Below are 20,166 nucleotides of genomic sequence, written 5' to 3' on the forward strand. Positions count from 1 at the left end.
CATGGTCCTGAAGTACAAATTATAAATGTAACATTTCAGCAATCAGTATTGAAACATGTGCTATTGTAAATATTTTGCCGATATATTACACTACTGCGTTACTATCTACATAAAGTAACTCGTTACTTTACTCGCCGAGCACGTACGAACTGCGCATGCGTGAGTGGCAATAACTTTCCTTACCAGCAGGCGGCGGTAGTGTGTATTTGTCATTCAAAACACACAACAACCGGAAGACAGAGAAGAAGAACAGACTACGTGATATAAACAAACAACAAATAGCGTGTGCGGTAGCTTCACCTTAGCATGTGTTTTTTGCAGGTGTTTGTTGAGGTTTGACGTGGTGTTTACAGCAGTGGATAACAGCTTCTGGCCTGGACACAGTTTGCACCTCACCGTCACATTCCTGTCTATTCTTCGGACGAACTCAAAATAATGGGACCCCTCGAAAGTTATCGCTGACTCAGCCATGTTTATGCAGCACTGCACGTGGAGATGTGGACGCACAAGTCGCGCAGATTACGTAGCCTACATATAAACCTACAAAGTACTGATATAGTAAATTAAAAAGTAATTATTTTTGTGTAGTTGTATATTGCAATAATAACATATGGTTGTCACAAAATCCCACGGCACACCCGGACTTACCTCACGGCACACCAGTGTGCCGCCGCACACCGTTTGAGAACCACTGGTCTATGGTACTAACATGTCTACAGAGAAAAACGGGACAAACGATACAACTTCAGGATGCGGATATTTTTATAGATTTTAAAGGTGATGGATTTTGATACAAATAGTTTTTTTTTACACAACCAATTGTATTTTAGGGAACACATCACATTCACAAGACAAAATGGATTGACCCTAACCCAAATGTTGCACATTTTTACTATACAATAAGGACAATATGGCACCACTATTACAAATATAAAGAATAAGGCAATCAAAACCTAATGTGTATTTGCTAAATATGTTTACTTGAAATATAACTTTTTCTGTTTATCACTAGTATCTTAATATTTCTTAATTGTTTTGTAATTATTTTTTTTATTAACCTCTCACATTTGATGTAGGCCTACATATATTTGTCTTCAATAAAGAACAGAATACAAAAAAAACGTACATGTTATAATTTTAGTTATTTAACCTTAAGTGAAAGGTGAAATACTGTGAAAATATTAACATCTAGCTGACAACATTGCTACCAATGTGAGCTGCATACAGAAGCTAACAAGCTTAGTATACATTTGAGGCCGAATTCCTCCATGGACTTCATTAAATCCAGACAACTGGGAGTTAATGTTTGAACTTCAGTATTCTACTTACCAACAAAGAACAACAAAAAGCAAAACTTTCGTCGGCTCTTTTAGTTTAGTTTCCAGTAGGCATTGCAGAGGTAATTTTTTTAGTGGAAAAAAAGTTCGGAAATAAGGTTGCCACAGTAACCACTGTTGAATACAACCCAAAATACAAAGACAAGACAAGTCTACAAGTGTTATGGGTCTTGATGCTGCCGTCCCTGTGTTTACCTTAGATCATTTATTTGCTTAGGCATTAATGAAATTTGTTTGACAAAATATCCAGAGAGTTTCTGAGACTCCCTCTGCTGAAAAAAACAGCTTGGACCAGCTAAAGATTCTATTTTTGAAGAATAAAGCAATTTTTAATTCCTGTTTCTGAACTATCTGCCCAATCTCCCCAGGCCATCTGTCAGATAAAATTACACAATAGTCATATTTGTGCGCAAGGACACAGTCACTGTCTGCATCTTGAGTGGAGAATTGTTGAACAGCTCTAGAACTGTAGCTAGAACTTGTTAACTAAACAACACATTTGGCTCAATTCACCATTTTTACTTAACAGGAGACTCCCATTTCCATTTTCAAAAACAAAAGCTGAGTGTGCCCACAATAGATCCATAAGTTTCACAGACTTGAGTCTGATGAGTAAGGAGATGCATATTGAATGTGATCACACACTTCCCATACAAAGACTGACACCTCAAAACATATTCAAGGAGCATGACATTTGCTTTGTTCATTTCATCATAGTGAGTGTTGACCTTCCACAGGACAAAAAACAGCTGCAACTCGTTTCCAATTGTTTGTTTGTAGCCTTTATTTATCCAGGTAAAAATCCCATTGAGATCAACGATCTATTTTACAAGGGAGACGTGCCGCACATTGGTCACACGTAACAGAAAACAGAAAGGACATGCACATACAACATAATGACAGGGGTACAATTTACAAACGTATTCACAAAGACAGGTACAAGGAGTATCAAATATCATTTCATCCAGCTGTGCTTTAAAATGATGCAGGGGAACCAAAATGCTCATTTTCAATATGTTTTGCAGAGTGTTCCATGCTAGAGGAGCTGCGCACATGAAGGTGTTAGTGCCTAAAACAGTCCTAGCACTTGGTAAAAAACACATCCTGGGATCTTAGGCAATAGCTACTTGCGACTCTCTGTGATATCAGTGAGCAGGTGTAGTTTACCCAGCATGGCTTTATAAATGAACATGTACCAATGACTGAGTCTCCGAACAGTAAGTGATGGCAGACTTGCCCTGGCATACAGGGTACAGTGATGAGTAAGTGCTTTAAGGTTTGTAACAAATCTCAGCGCACTGTGATAGGCAGCATCTAACTTGATCAGGTAATGGGCAGGTATCAGGCATTCATATATATATATATATCAAATCACCATAGTCCAGCACAGGTAAAAAGGTCACAGAGACTTTTCCTGGCCTCAAGTGAGAAACAGGACTTGTTTCTGAAAAGAAACCTAGCTTCACCCATAGCTTTCTAAGCAGATTATTGACCTGAGGTTTAAAAGAGAGACAATCATCAAGCCAGATACCAAGGTATTTATAACAGGTAACCACTTCAAGTATACTTTTCCTTGCGTAGTAACATTATCCAAAGTTGTCTCCGGTGTCTTTTTGGCTTTTGAAAATAGCATTACCTTAGTTTTATCCACATTTAAAAGAAGCTTAAACTCAGAGAGCTGCGTCTGAATAATATTAAAAATAGCCTGTAATTTAACAACAGCCTCCTTAATGGACAGACTTACACAATACATCACGGTATCAATGTAAAGTTGCTTCATCCACATTTTGACCTAAACTGTTGATATAGATGGAGAATAAAAGTAGACCTAAAACAGATTTGTAATGTTTAACCACTCAGAAGTGAGCCCATCAAAATTAACACATGGGGACCTTTCAGAGAGGTAGTTCACAAACCAACCCACTGTATGGCTGGATATGCCAATACTGGCCAGCCTCTGCTTCAGGATTTGATGATCGACGGTATCTAAAGCTTTGGAAAGATCAATAAACAAAGCTGCACAACTCTGCTTTTTGTCTAAGATATTAGCAATATCATTCACCACTTTCATTGTCGCAGTGATGGTGCTATGTTGCTTTCTGAAACCTGACTGATGTTTACATAGTCGGTCATTGTTACTTAAAAACACCTTTACCTGCTCACTCACTAAGCTTTCAAGAACCTTGGCCAGAACTGACAATTTAGAGATGGGCCTATAATTATTTAATAAAGTAGCCGCCCCACCTTTTAGTAGAGGAAGGACATAAGCTGACTTCCATATTTTTGGAATTGTGTTCGTGCTGAGGGAGAGGTTAAAAAGAGAAGTAAGAGGTGGTGCAATAAAATCTGCAGCTATCTTTAAAAAGCAGTGGCGAGCCGTGACTTTTATACCTAGGCCCTCTGACCCCCACCCCTTATTACGTCACAGAGTATACTTCAGCGGAATATCAAAACAACGGCCCAGGGTGCAAAACGCATCAATGAAAGCGACCCTCTACCACACAAAACAACACCTGTAAATAACCCTATTTGTGTTCTTTGAAATTGAAAAGGATATTGCATTGTGTTTGTTACTTTCGTTGCAGTTGTATGTCTTAAGTGTGATTTGGCATGCTTTTATTTTGAAGGTGAGTTAACGCTGTTGACAGGAAGTTGTTGTTGCTATGGAAACAAGAAAAGTTTCACAGCGGGCGGAACTTGTCATAAAGTCCGCGATAATAACACCCACCCAGAGCCATATAATATAATTATTATATATATATATATATTATTATTATAATAGAATAATTCTATTATATGGCTCTGCACCCACTTAGCTCCTCCCGAGCTTCTTTCATTTAACCTTCACATTCCAACATAAACTGAATAGGCAGATTCGAAGGATTTATTTCTTTGGAAATGTTATTTTAAATACAATTAAATCAAGTTATTTTGGTAAAACTAATGAAAAATATAACTAAAAAAATATATAATTTGTTTTAATGTTTTTAAATATTATTTTGTAGAATATTGTAGGCCCTCACAGAGGTACTAGAGGGCCCTGACGGCTCGCCACTGTTAAAAAGAAAGGTTCTACGTTGACCGGGCCAGCCGGTTTTTTAGGATCTAACTTTGTTAAAAGTTTTGCCAATGAAGACAAGGAGTCCTTGACAGCTGAGAGGGGTCTGTAACAGCCCACCACCATGACCTTTACCACTTTGATATTTAAGGCTAAAAATTCTAGTTGTTTACTAATTGATTTGGAAACCAATGTGGTTTACTTATTCTTCACATAAATGGCAACGCCACCACCTTTATTAAGTCGGTCGGTACGATATACATTGTAACCATTTAAGGATATGTCAGAGGCCAAAATAGATTTATTTAGCCACGTCTCTGATGAAACAATGACATCAGCGTCAGTCGAGCTTGCCCAAATGCGGACAAAATCTAGTTTAGGTAAAAGACTGCACACATGGATGAATCCCAACCCAGACCTAGATTTAAAATCAGCAGGAGTAGCGATCTGACTACTACTACTGGGCGGACCAGGATTAGGTTGTACATTTCCTGATAGCAATAATAACAGGAAAACCAACTACATTAGCCTATCAAGCCTTTCCAAGACCTAACACAAAAATGAGGCCATTATATATCAGACAGCTTTAATTGAAGAGTAGACCCTCAGTGAGTATTTTAGGCTATAATTGTCAAAGTAAACATCATTTACATATGACACTGTTTGCTAGTACTGTGTTCAAGGGCTGTGAACTCTAGTGACTCTTTCAGCAATCACTCGGATGTTTAGTTTAGGGTTTTGTTCTGTATTGTTTAAAGCAGCGCAGTGTTTGGATTATCTTCCCAGTCGTTCACCTCGTCTGTCTGTTTGTTTCCTCTATAACAAGGAGTTCAGGAAAAAGGGTCCATCAGCAGCTTTTCCCTGCTCCTCCCATCCACCACCCCTCTACCCTGTACTTCCACTCCAGGCAAATTTAGCTGCAGCGGCCCCCTCTGTTGCTTTTCAAGTGGTTTACACAGTCCTGTGCTGCTGTAATTATGTTATCCTCCACTGTGGGGTGTGGCTGAGTACAGAAATACAGCTGCTTATTTTCCTGACCACTTTTTCTTCAGCCTCACATCACCTCTCCTCCTTGACATGTGTTTCTTCCTGGGTGTGCACGGCTTTCCAAGGTTTACAAGACTAATGGTGAAACTCATCTTTAATAACAAGGCACGAAGGGCCACCCGTTTGACATGTTAGTCTTTCTTTTTTCTGTCAAAGAGAAGGGATGGGAAACATAAATAGGTTCACAGGACAGTACTGGGAATCACTTGGAGGACATTCAAAGCAAAACTTGCACAAGTATACATAATCATAAACTACACAAACAAATCAAGTTTGCCCTACTGTATACAGAAGACTCTACTGTGAAGCATAATTTAGAGCAGAAACATTTTGTTATGATATGTTTTAGAAATATATAAATGAACAGCTACATTCGAACAGCAAACCTTACAAGTAATTTTACTAGTAGTAAAGTCTGAAGTAGCTTTACATTAAAGTAGTTTGGTTTCATGTTGGTTTGGTTACTGAAGTGTAACACATATTCTAATGTAAAAAATTATGTAAAAAAAGTACATTTACTAAAAATAACCATTTTGGGGTAGGCTACTTGTATGCTACTTTTTTTCTACTTCTTCACTACATTTAAGATTCAAATATTCTACTTTTTACTTTACAAAATGTGTCTGATAACTTTAGTTACTACCAGATTCCCAATATCAACACACAATATAATCACCAAATAAATCATAATATACAGTAAGTAGCCTCAGGGTTACTAGCTTCAACAACGGGACTGTCGGAGGTGGTCTGAGTCTGTGTCGTTTGTATAGATCTTTATTTTTAGCTCTGCATATTAGGTTGAGCACACAGCAAGGCCCTTTAACATGTTTTACACTGAAAAATAATGGCCCTAATAGAATAATTAGACAAGCAAGTGTTGCGTTTAAAAACCATTATTGTGTGGTATGTCTTCAGGCGATCTAAACTCATGTGGATAGATGCCAGGTGTTGGGATCGGACGCGCCATCTGTAAAACATAATTATATGGTAGGCCTACGTGCAGGGCCGCCCCTGGCCAACTTGGGGCCCCAAGCGACATTGTGAGATGAGGCCCCCCCCCCAACCGACAGTTGTTTTTGGAAACAAAGTAGGCTACTTTGCAAATATAATTCCTGTTTATTATTATTATCAACACAGTTACTTTTGTATACAGTGAGGTAAATGGTAAATGTGCATGTATGTCGTTCAGTATGCGTTTACAGGTGAATACTTCTACTAATAATAATAATCATAATCAATTCAATAATATAAATATATTATTTTATTATAATATAGTTGTAATATAGTCAAGACAAAACATGCTTATGACATGCTCAAAAACTGATATTTCTTAAATCTGTATTCTAGTTCCCTCTGTCAGCAATGTATCAACAACTACACACACATTGCTATCAGTATTTCTCTGTGTTGTGGTTGACATGATGATGACTGTTAGGAGTAAAAGTTTACTTTTTATTCATGTATTTTTTCTTTTAATGTTTCTTGTATTATATTTTACTGTTTTTAAATGCCTTTGTCTGAATGTCTTTCATTTTTGTAAAGCACCTTGAATTGCCTTGTGTTGAAAGGTGCTATATAAATAAACTTGCCTTGCTTTAAGGGGAGAGGCTGAGCATCACCACGAAATGTGCAAATTGACATAAAAATTAATAAAAGGGGAAAAAATGCTCCATGTTTTTTAGGCTGCAAACTTGAACTGTTATGTAAGCCAACTAGACAGACAGTGTATCACTCTTCCTCCTGTACATCAGCAGATAAAAGGCATCACATACTTGAATGAATGTTAAATAAAGAATGCTGGAAATAACTGCATCTCCATTAGCCTATATGCTCTGCAGAGACTGCCTTCTTCATGTCGTGAATTGCAGCTGATGTTTTAATATGGCAATTGGCAATTTGACTTATACAACATTTGCAAGTTGTACATTTGACAATAACCCACCTTCGAGTGATGCTCTAGTTTCTTCAAGTTTGGTTTTTTTCCCCCTCTTGCTTGCCCCCGGACTGAAACTGTCTTTTCACCGACATCTCTTCACCTGCACTTGCAACGGTGTCGGATTACAGACGTGCTCCCCTTGTCACCTCTCACTCTCGCGGGGGGTGCGCATGGATGTATAATAAGGGGGGTGCGCGGAGAACTGCGCACAGCAGCTGAGGCCCTCTGGGCGGGGCCCCCTGCGCAAGGCGGGGCCCCATGCAGCCTGCGTGATTGGCCTGTAGGGAGGGGCGGCCAATTTCTTTTTGTGGCTCAATCTCATTTATAAACAACATAGGTGTTTTCAATGGAGTTGGGTCCGTTTTTGTAATGATGTAGATGTATTGAACACATAGGCAAGGCAAGTTTATTTATATAGCACCTTTCAACACAAGGCAATTCAAAGTGCTTTACAAAAAACGAAAGACATTAAGAAAATGGCATTCAAAATCAGTCATTAAAAAGAAAAGATAATAAAAGAAACATTAAAAGAAAAAGTACATGGATAAAAGTTACAGTGCAGTCTAAGATATGAATAGCTCAATTAAAAGCAGCGACAAAAGAAAAGTCTTCAGCCTGTATTTAAAAATAGTCAGAGTTGCAGCGGACCTGCAGGTTTCTGGGAGTTTGTTCCAGATATTTGGAGCATAATAACTGAACGCTGCTTTACCATGTTTAGTTCTGACTCTGGGGACAGAAAGCTGACCAGTCCCTGAAGACCTGAGAGATCTGGATGGTTCATAATTTAGCAGTAGGTCAGAAATGTATTTTGGGCCTAAACCATTCAGTGCTTTATAAACCAGCAGCAGTATTTTGAAATCTATTCTTTGACACACAGGAAGCCAGTGTAAAGACTTCAGAACAGGAGTGATGTGATCCACTTTCTTAGTGTTAGTGAGGACTCGAGCAGCAGCGTTCTGAATTAGCTGCAGCTTTCTAATAGATTTTTTAGTGAGACCGGTGAAGACACCATTGCAGTAGTCCAGTCTACTGAAGATAAAAGCATGGACACGTTTTTCCAAATCCTGCTGTGACATTAGTCTTTTAATCCTAGATATGTTCTTTAGGTGATAGTAGGCTGATTTAGTAAATGTTTTAATGTGACTGTTGAAACTCAGGTCAGAGTCCATGACTACACCTAGATGTCTGGCTTTATCTGTTGTTTTGAACATTGCAGACTGAAGCTCAGCGCTAACTTTTATACGTTCTGCCTTGGCTCCAAAAACCATTAGCCTACCTCAGTTTTATCTTTGTTTAATTGGAGAAAGTTCTGACACATCCAGTCATTGATTTGTTCAATGCACTTACTCAGTGTTTGAATTGGAGCATAGTCTCCTGGTGAAATTGTTACGTAAATTTGTGTCATCATCCGCATAGCTATGGTAACTTATTATTTATTTATTTTTTGTAGACTGATTGAACAGCGTATCATGTTCCAAACACTTACCTGTACTCTCCTAGCTGTCTCAAAACTCGGGTGTGCAACCGTTAAAAGAGTCCCCGAGGATTCAACACCTCCTTATGGTTTCGGGAGGGCTATACCGTAGAGGCTTCTCAATACTCAAATTTCCCCTCCTCGACTCCTCGGTCCTCCGGTAGTGACCCGGAAATGAATTTCAGCGCGCCATTTTGAAGGACATCTAATTTCTCTAAATGCACACCGAGGACCGAGCATCGAGGAGGCTCTCTGGAGGAGCTCTAACCGAGGATACACTGATGGTTCCTCCACGGCTCCTCCGCGGATGCATTTCCGGGAACGGTGGAGGCGTGACGCACGGCCGGACTTATCTCAGCCAATGGCATCCCCTGGATATTATTTTAGAAACTGCTTTCATCGCGTCGCGATGTTTCCAGAGAGAAACCAGAGAGTGGCCAGCCTAAGGCACACCTGTGCAATAATCATGCTGTCTAATCAGCATCTTGATATGCCACACCTGTGAGGTGGGATGGATTATCTCGGCAAAGGAGAAGTGCTCACTATCACAGATTTTTTCAGATTTGTGAACAATATTTGAGAGAAATGGTTATTTTGTGTATATAGAAAATGTTTTAGATCTTTGAGTTCATCTCATGAAAAATGGGAGCAAAAACAAAAGTGTTGCATTTATATTTTGGTTCAGTGTATCATTATTGATAGCCAGTCTGAGCCAGAAGACAAAATGGAGCAAAGGTATTAATTGTTACTATTACCACTTAATTTTTCTATTCTATACTGTAAATCTTATTACTAGCTTCATCATTTAATTTTACAATACATCACTTTGTCTTTCCCAGCACAGAATACCTGACTGCGGCACACATTGTTGCAGAACTCTCTGCAAAAAGAACAAATACATCTTGCAGCAGGTTCAATATTAATAGAGCCAATGTATGGGATGGATCAATCCGCGGCTTCAAAGGTGCCTCATTCGATCCCTCTCATGAGATGTCAGTTAAGTTCACTGATGATGAGGGGCAAACTGAGGATGGAGGGGACACTGGTGGTCCCAAGCGTGAGTTCCTGACCCTCCTTATGGAATGCCTGAGAATGAAGAAAACATCACGTCAGCAACTGTTTGTGCCCCATGGCGGTGTGACTTTCCCAGCCGCTCACTGTCTCAAAATCTGATTCTAAATGTTTAATGTTCCCTATAAAGATAGAACTAATACACAATTATGAATGTATAATATTTGCTATTTTGTGTATTTGATCATGCATTGGTCTACAATGTAATGATGGCTTCTACATATTTCACATAAACAGACAATGAAAAAATGTGTCCTTCATGCTGATAACTAGTGTATGCATCTGCCAATTAGTATTCTAAACAGAGTAGTGTGTTGAATCCTTATTTCTTGCATTTGAAACAGATACAATAAAAAAAAGTGAACTTACTGTTGTGTTCAACTTCTGCCAAAAACTGTACATTGTTGCCACAGGAGCCACAGAACACTTGAACTGTCCCCAGATGTTGGCCACAGAAAGGATAAAACACGGCAGCCTGAAAAGACATACATTGATGTAGTGAATCCATTTAATCAAGTCAATCAAAAACACACAGTCTAAATAGTGGTTCGCTAAATAAATAGAAAGATATATCATGTTTACCGTTGAATCTGTGTTTTGTCTCTCTCTCTCCTTGAATGTCTTCTCTATATTTGTTCTTGAGCATGTCTAATGCACACTACTCTCCTGTCATTACTTTGTCCCTCTTCATATGTTGTCACTTCTCTCTCTCTCTCTCTTTCTCTCTCAATTCAATTCAATAGCTTTATTAGCATGACCATAGTTACAGGCAATTGCTAAAGCTCTGTATAGTTGCAACATCATACACAAATACATACATATAAACACACTGGTAAGAATTCAAATGTCCTTTTTCCGCGGTACTCACTATGGCCCGTGTTATTTGTCTGCACTTGATTTGTCATCTCTTCAATGTTCTTCCCTCAGTTTATCTTCTCTTCACGTGAAGCTCTCCTCTGAAGCTCTAACGCTAGCTATATAAATATGACGCTCTATGTATAAAAACAAAACTTACCTTCTTATATCTTTCTCCACTTAAATAAACTTTCTTTCCTCCCGATTTCCATCACTGTTGTTCGTTCTCTCTATGTCTGGTCCAGAGCCATATTATTATATTATGTTCCACGTAGCGCGCCCGTTCTTATTATACATCCATGAGCGCGCCCCCTAGAGGCCTGGAGCACTTCCGGAATGTTTTTTTTTTTTTTTTTATGTGTTTTGGGATTTGTACGTGCTTTGGACTTTGCATATCGTTTTGGTATTTGCTGCGTTTTTTTGTTGCGTTTGTTTTCGGGGTTTGTGTGTTGTATTTAGTTTGCATCAGTTCTGCAAATGCAGAGTTTTTCTGTTGTATCTGTTTTCAGGGTTTGTTTGTTTTTATTTCATTATTTGCAGGTGTTTCCTGCTTATGTATGCGTTTTGGGGTTTTGGGCCGTTGTTCCGCGTTTGCACCTGCCGGCCACCGTAGTAAATGCCTCACTCACCCCTGTGTTTTTGGTTGCGCCTAAGGGTGGGCTTGCTGTATACAATGCTGCTTTTTGTACCAGCAGGGCTAGCTGCATAGTGTGAGATGCCTTGTACATTTAGGTGAATGGTTGTTAATAACACATTTGGGGTTTGCTGTTTATCCTGCGTCATTACTTATGGTCTGGACTGCTCCCAAGGTCAGTCTAAGGGGGACATTCTACAAACTGAGTACTCTTACTTTTGAAAACCCTATATTGCTGCTAATACTTTGGTACTTACGCAATTGTTATGAGTTTCACAGGCTGTTGGCAGTCAATACAATTTCATCCAAGCTCTTAGTCTTAACCAATGATTTTCACCAGGATCCATCAATACATTACCGTTTGAATTACAAAACAAATGTCATTTTCAATACCTCCATGAATTTGTAATGCATGTATCTTATAACTGAATTCATTAAGTAATTCATTTGTATTTTTATCAAAATATTTAAAGAGAAAATAATTTCAGTTATTATTGCTTTTTCTGTTTAATAAACATATTATTATCGAAATTCTGGTGTTTTTTATTCGAAAGTTTTTATTTATTTCAATAAATGTCATGTGAGCTTGTGACTCCAAATAAAGGCAGCTTGTATTACAACTCTAGGGGTTATTTTTTATAAATATTATATGAAATCAAATGTTCGGGGCGGGTCTCATTTCACTTCATACCCATGGTTTGTGACCCATTGACTCCCAATCCATACCTGATAATAAAACAACACTGGACAAGTAGGAAACACCTTTTTTTAATTAGATTTGAGTGCTTTTTCAATATTGAACATGTTGTGAAAATTCATATTCTGCATTGATTTGGAGTCACTGGGTAACATAATGTACATAACAATACAATATTAAAACTGCGGTCACAGACGTGCACGCAGTTGTGGGCGGGCCTTCGCGTCCGAGCGCCTGTAGGGGAGGGTCGCCGGTCGTCCTGGTGTCAAGCAGACACGCGCGTGTCCTCTGAAATGAGCCGTTCGTAATTTGTCAAACGTTCGGGTCCCGGACTCCCAGGTCTTCAGGCAGCGACCGGGAAACGTATGTGGGCTCGCCGCCTCGAAGGAAAACACATTTCTGTAAAGGCTCGTCGACGATCGATTATCGCGGAGGCTGTCTGGAGGAGCCTTAACCGTGGCGTGCGGTGCAGTGGGTTGTGCAGACATTCTGCCCTTGACCGTTTGTTTACTCAATAAACGCATCTCCTCTGGATATTAGGCCATGTATGTTCCATACCAGTGGAGTTTGCTTTTTGTTGTTGTGTTTATTGATCAAAAAGCAAACCTTCAATACAGCTGTTATGTGATCAAGGTAAGTAAAGTAATGATTGAAGCTGTGTATTGGTTAATATTAGCGTATGACTTAAAATGAAAACACAACAGCATTTCACAAAACGCCACAGCATTTCACAAAACGCTACAGCATTTCAGAAAACACGACAGCATTTCAGAAAACGCCACAGCATTTCACAAAACGCCACAGTATTTCACAAAACACAACAGCATTTCAGAAAACGCCGCAGCATTTCAGAAAACACCACAGCATTTCACATTGTACGGAAAGGGTATTCCTTTAGGGAGAACACTTCTTGTTTATGATTGGACAGAGCCAGCCAGAGAAGCACTGCTGTGATTGGTTGTTTTTGCTGCCAGTGAAGAAATGACGCTTCGTGATTGGTCAACGTCCGACAGCGCAATATGTCCCAACCGGTCCCCCCAACACATCAGCCGTTAGCACACACACAGAGCTCACAGCTCCTCATATCTGTTCAGAAACCGGACAAAAGTTAAACATGTACAAACCACAGACTGTCTATGTCATGGCGAATACAGTCGCTGCTTTATTTATGTCTGTATGACGTTGTTGTGAGTGTGGACGGAGCAGCTACAGGTTAGTTTAGCCTGATGGATCCGATTCCATTCTGAAAACACGCATTTTAAAAGCTTTTCACCTGCCGTCTTGTCTGCAGACTTGTCAAAGCATTAATTCATGGTTTTTACTAACCGTTATCAGTATGTAGTTACTTCGGCATCACTTTGAAACGTGTATTACAATTAAATCACGGTCAAATATGTTCATTCAATCAATCAATCAATCAATGTTTATTTATATAGCCCAATATCACAAATGTTACATTTGTCTCAGTGGACTTTACAGTTTGTACAAAATATCAGTATGACAATACGACACCCTCTGTCCTTAGACCCTCACATCGTACAAGGAAAAACTTCCGAAGAAAACCCACAGTTTAAAGGGAAAAATGGGAGAAACCTCAGGGAGAGCAACAGAGGAGGGATCCCTCTCCCAGGACGGACAGACGTGCAATAGATGCCGTGTGTAAATTGAAAAGATAATACATTTGCAACATAGGTAGTCCAAATGTTTGGAAATGCATGTGTGTATAATAGGAAGATGAATCCACGAGGATATCCATCCAGGACCTATGATCCAGGACCACAGCCACGACTCAAGATCCAGGGCTCGCGATCCAGGACAGAGGAGCGCAGGATCATCCATGACTCCGGATCCCGGCGTATATAGACACCAAAAAGAAAGACATTTGGGGAAGCTGGGTTAATCGGAACATGAGAGTACACAGGTATAGACAGAGAGAAGGAAGAAGTAAGATGTCCCCCGACAAACTAAGCCTATATCAGCAAAACTAGGGGCTGAATCTAATCAGCCCTAACTATAAGCTTTATCAAAAAGGAAGGTCTTAAGCACACTCTTAAAACGGATAGGGTGTCTGCCGCCCGAACACAAACTGGAAGCTGATTCCACAAATGTGGAGCTTGATAAGAAAAGGCTCTGGCTCCCATTGTACTTTTAGAGACTCTAGGAACAACCAACAACCCTGCATTCTTGGAACGCAATGCCCTAGTAGGACAGTAGGGTATAATGAGTTATTTAAGGTAAGATGGCGCCTGCCCATTAAGGGCTTTGTAGGCGAGAAGAAGAATTTTAAATTCTATCCTGTGTTCTATATAGGGAGCCAGTGTAAGGCAGCCAGAACAGGAGTAATGTGGTCCCTTTTCCTAACTCTGGTTAGTACACGAGCTGCAGCATTTTGAATCAGCTGAAGTGACTTGACTGACTTCTTGGTACACCCTGATAATAAAGAGTTACAATAATCCAGCCTTGAAGTAACAAATGCATGGACTAGTTTCTCTGCATCGTTTTGAGGCAAGATATGCCTGATTTTTGCAATGTTACGTAGATGGAAGTAGGCGGTCCTTGAAATTGATTTTATGTGGGCGTTAAAGGATAAATCCTGATCAAATATAACACCAAGATTCCTTACAGTCTCACTGGAGGCCAAATTAATGCCATCCATAGTTAGTATATCCTTAGATAATTTGTTTCGTAGATTCTTCGGGCCAAGTACAATAACTTCAGTTTTGGTCGTGTTTAACATCAAAAAGTTTAAGGTCATCCACGTTTTTAAGTCCTTAAGGCAGTCTTGAATTTTATTTAGATGATTAATTTCATCAGGCTTGATTGATAAATATAGTTGAGTATCATCCGCATAACAATGAAAATGTACAGAATGATTCCTTATAATATTGCCTAACGGAAGCATATATAATGTGAACAAAATAGGTCCGAGGTCATTTTGTTGTAGTTGGTATCTCCCATATATTTACATGGAGATACTTCCCGCCCCCTCTCCAGCGCGTCTTGTTTGAATGACAGGAGCAAACACAGCTGACAGCCGCGGTGAAACTCGAGCGATTAGAGCGATGCGAATATTGGGTAGTCTACCATAGTATTTACATGGAGATAAGCCCCTTAAAAACCATGAATTAATAAAGCATTAATTCTGTGTTTACTCCTGTCATTCAAAAAAGACACTGGAGAGGGGGCGGGGCGTATCTCCATGTAAATCCTATCGGAATCGGATCGATCAGGCTAAACTAACCTGTAGCTGCTCCGTCCACACTCACAACAACATCATACAGACATAAATAAAGCAGCGACTGTATTCGCCATGACATAGACAGTCTGTGTTTTGCATATCTTTAACTTTTGTCCAGTTTCTGAACAGATATGAGGAGCTGTGAGCTCTGAGTGTGTGCTAACAGCTAACGGCTGATGTGTTGGGCCAATCACGAAGTCATTTCTTGATTGGCAGCAAAAACAACCAATCATAGCAGTGCTTCTCTGGCTGGCTCTGTCCAATCACAAACAATAAGTGTTCTCCCTAAGGAATACCCTTTCCGTCCAATGTGAAATGCTGTGGCGTTTTGTGAAATGCTGTGGCGTTTTCTGAAATGCTGTTGTGTTTTGTGAAATGCTGCGGTGTTTTGTGAAATGCTGCAGCGTTTTGTGAAATGCTGTTGTGTTTTCTGAAATGCTGTTGTGTTTTCTGAAATGCTGTGGCATTTTGTGAAATGCTGTGGCATTTTGTGAAATTCTATTGTGTTTTGTGAAATGCTGTGGTGTCTTGCACTTCAGGGCCACCGTACAATATAGATGTTTTTATTTTAAAGTAAATTCAGATGGAACATAGTAAAAACATGTAAATTCTAATGTCCGCCTAAAAAAAACCCATTACTTATAGTGAAAACCACCCTTGAATGATGGGTTAGTAGACTAAAAGCTTTTGGAATCCAAACTATAACATATAATAAGTACCCTGTATCAAGATTGATGCAAAACAAGTGAAATTTGACCTTTTTAGATAAACTATATGTGACTATCGCACAATAGGGGGCGCTACTGAGCTGGTGTACACAAATGTACGTTTTTTTTGTACAGTCTGGAAAAAGATGTGGGTTGTGACGTGTGTTCCAAGTTTTGCGTCCGAAAGTCATTTTAGCAATTTTGTGGCATTTAAATCGTCAAAATTGGTACATGTTCTGTTAGCTTACGAGCTCCCCGGTTGAGCAGTCGATTATTCATTCGCAATTTAGCATCACATTGGATATGGGCTGATCTTGTCCTGGTTTGGAATTTTTCCGATCATTTTCCTAGGAGAAGTATGCGAATATGCGCTTAAAATGGACATATTTCAAAATGGCCGACTTAATAGGGGGCGGGGATAATGGAAGCCATTTTGAAATATGTCCGCATTTCTATGAGGAATCTCTGTGCCAAGTTTTGGGTAGTTCGAAGAAACTATATTTGACTACCGCACAATAGGGGGCGCTACTGAGCCATATTTGCTAAAACGTACGATTTTTTCTACAGTCTGGAAAAGGTTGTGGGCTGTGACATGCGTTCCGAATTTAAAGGCTGTAACTCATTTTTTCCCCTACTTATGGCTCGGTACATTTTTTAACCCTTCGATTTCAAGAAAAAACTGAATAGGACACGCCCACATTTTTCATTGGTTGCGACCCTTTAAATCTCAGTTTATACTCACCCTGCCAGTATGTCTATGACAACATATATTTTTTTAGTCCATCGGTTCTTGAGATATAAATTAGTTGTGTTTTTGGCGCCCCCTATTGTCCGAAATGAACATGCTTTTGTGTGCCTATTCCCCAAGACACACTGAACCTATCCACCGAAATCTGTGATATTTGGATACATTTTGGAGAATTGTGAGCATTTATGTGTAGGCCACACCCTTTTGCTAATACGTTTTGATTGATGTTGGCCACATTTTTCCACACCTCGTGCTCATTTGTACGGTAATGTGTCTGACCCTCCACTGATGCTGTGCACTAAGTTTGGTGTGGAAAATCAAGAAATTGGAATTTCAGTTAATATTTCACTGTTTTTCACATTATGCTAATTTAAAAAAAATCAAAGTAGGCGGAGCTTCGGGATTTGATGGGGATTTTGAGATAATATGTAGAGTTGCTGCACCCGGATAAGTGTGCAAAATTTCAGGTCCGTCAGAGTTACGCTGGGACTTTGTACATTTGTTCGAAAAACTGAATGTTCACAGGTGGCGCTAGAGAGCAAGTTTGAAATGTTTCACCCATCGAATCCAGAATGTAAACATTTTCACCCATCCTGGGGCCTATACTACGAAGCTGGTTCAACCTAACCTGGATATGTTTGAGTTAGCCGGTTGGCCTAATCCAAAACATACGCGCTCTCGCTAAACTGTACTACGACGCTGGTTATCAAGTGGATCGCTCAAGCCAGCCGTTTCCTATCTAGTTAGGTGCGCGTTCACATGAAAGGGGTGGTATTTGGAGCATTCGACCAATCACAAACATGGAGAAGCGTACTGACAGTGCGCAGCGTCATACTTCCTGAATGAAAAGTGAACTTTAATACTAGTCAAAAATGAAGAAGTTAAACTTTAAACATCCATGACTTAAACACTTTATCCAGGATAAAAGCCACATAGTTGCACATGCAAGGTGAATACAGCTGGCAAAAGAAAAAGTGTTTGAATGCGTACATTAACAGGGTTATGATATCACTGCCCCGTCTAAAACACGATTTGACTTTAATTACATTTGTCTCGAGTGTTTCGTCAACTTAATGTGTTGCTTAAAATAATACTTCTGCATACAGTAGGCCTATGTGACACTGTGAGTGTTGCACGGCCAGATACGGCTCAGCTGACTCAGATAAGAAAATATATGATAGACTACATTAAGTGATATGCCGCGGACTGTACTTAATGTTACTCTGATCCGGTTACTTATGTTGTGGTAGATATGTGGTAAGTGTTCTTAACGCTAATGTTATAATAGTCAGATTGCTCTGAAGATGGGAGGTGATATTCTATTAATGTTCACGTTCACACAGTCGGTGATTTTTGCCGGCCGTCTTTCCTGCGACGGCAGCTTTTCTGTATTGCCTTTCTCCTGTAATATGACTTGATCGCTTTAAACTCCGCACACTGAGCTCTGATTGGTCAGCAGGCAGTGCTTTCACTGAGTTGAGCTCTTAGCCTGCAACCTAACCTGGGGGGTATACTACGAAGCAGGATTTTCGCTTAGCCGGCTAAATTCAGGGAAAACTCCGGCTTTCCGGTCCTACGAAGCTGGTTCTCTTTTTAGCAGGCTAGATCTCCATGGTAACTTATGCTTAGCGGCTAACCTGGTCGGGACCAGGGGCCTGTACTACGAAGCTGGTTCAACCTAACCTGGATATGTTTGAGTTAGCCGGTTGGCCTAATCCAAAACATACGCGGTCTCGCTAAACTTTCCTACGACGCGGGTTATCAAGTGGATCGCTCAAGCCAGCCGTGTCCTATCGAGTTAGGTGCGCGTTCACATGAAAGGGGTGGTATCTGGAGCATTCGACCAATCACAAACATGGAGAAGCGCACTGACAGCGCAGCGTCATACTTCCTGAATGAAAAGTGAACTTTAATACTAGTCAAAAATGAAGAAGTTAAACTTTAAACATCCATGACTTAAACTCTTTATCCAGGATCAAAGCCACATAGCTGCACCTGCAAGGTGAATACAGCTGGGAACAGAACAAGTGTTTGAATGCGTACATTAACAGGTTTATGATATCACTGCCCCGTCCAAGACACGATCTGACTTTAATTACATTTGTCTCGAGTGTTTCGTCAACTTAATGTGTTGCTTAAAATAATACTTCTGCATACAGTATGTGACACTGTGAGTGTTGCACGGCCAGATACGGCTCAGCTGACTCAGATAAGGAAATATATGATACATTATGATGTGATATGCCGCGGACTGTAGGCCTACTTAATGTTACTCTGATCCGGTTACTTATGTTGTGGCAGATATTTAAGTAAGCTTTCTTTACGCTAATGTTATAATAGTCAGATTGCTCTGAAGATGGAGGTGATATTCTATTAATGTTCACGTTCACACAGTCGGTGATTTTTGCCGGCCGTCTTTCCTGCAACGGCAGCTTTTCTGTATTTCCTTTCTCCTGTAATATGACTTGATCGCTTTAAACTCCGCACACTGAGCTCTGATTGGTCAGCAGGCAGTGCTTTCACTGAGTTGAGCTCTTAGCCTGCAACCTAACCTGGTCCCGACCAGGTTAGCCGCTAAGCATAAGTTACCATGGAGATCTAGCCTGCTAAAAAGAGAACCAGCTTCGTAGGACCGGAAAGCCGGAGTTTTCCCTGAATTTAGCCGGCTAAGCGAAAATCCTGCTTCGTAGTATACCCCCCAGGTTAGGTTGCAGGCTAAGAGCTCAACTCAGTGAAAGCACTGCCTGCTGACCAATCAGAGCTCAGTGTGCGGAGTTTAAAGCGCAGTTTAAGGCTTGAGCGATCCACTTGATAACCAGCGTCGTAGTGCAGTTTAGCGAGAGCGCGTATGTTTTGGATTAGGCCAACCGGCTAACTCAAACATATCCAGGTTAGGTTGAACCAGCTTCGTAGTATAGGCCCCTGGTCCCGACCAGGTTAGCCGCTAAGCATAAGTTACCATGGAGATCTAGCCTGCTAAAAAGAGAACCAGCTTCGTAGGACCGGAAAGCCGGAGTTTACCCTGAATTTAGCCGGCTAAGCGAAAATCCTGCTTCGTAGTATACCCCCCTGGCGGCGTTGCCAAATGTCGCTACATGAATAGTGTCGCAAGTCCCTCAAAAACAGGTCGAAAGTGCAGAACCAGTAAAATAAGAATAATACTGCTGACGATTTCAATAGTTCTTTGCACTTCGTGCTCAGGCCCTAATAATATAAAAAACACTACAATCTGATGAAAAAAACCACACAGTAAACACTAACTTGACTGGGGAGGTGAACCTGTGTCTGGAAGCTTCAGACACAGGCAGTGATTTACTTTAACAGCCTGTTAACCTCACTGCTTCCACCTAGTGGTGACTATATT

The 20,166-nt window shown here is 40.2% G+C and overlaps 1 long non-coding RNA gene across 1 annotated transcript; it reads right to left on the minus strand.

Moving 5' to 3' along the window:
- Nucleotides 1-9,526: 9,526 nt before the first annotated feature.
- Nucleotides 9,527-11,066, minus strand: LOC117538820. The gene is made up of 3 exons (XR_004567910.1): nt 10,939-11,066; nt 10,293-10,398; nt 9,527-9,938 (listed from the first exon to the last, which is right to left on the minus strand). It is a non-coding gene; the product is annotated as an uncharacterized LOC117538820 (long non-coding RNA).
- Nucleotides 11,067-20,166: the final 9,100 nt, after the last annotated feature.

The sequence above is a fragment of the Gymnodraco acuticeps genome, unplaced genomic scaffold (genome assembly GCF_902827175.1).
Source record: "Gymnodraco acuticeps unplaced genomic scaffold, fGymAcu1.1, whole genome shotgun sequence".
NCBI classification, from domain to species: domain Eukaryota; kingdom Metazoa; phylum Chordata; class Actinopteri; order Perciformes; family Bathydraconidae; genus Gymnodraco; species Gymnodraco acuticeps.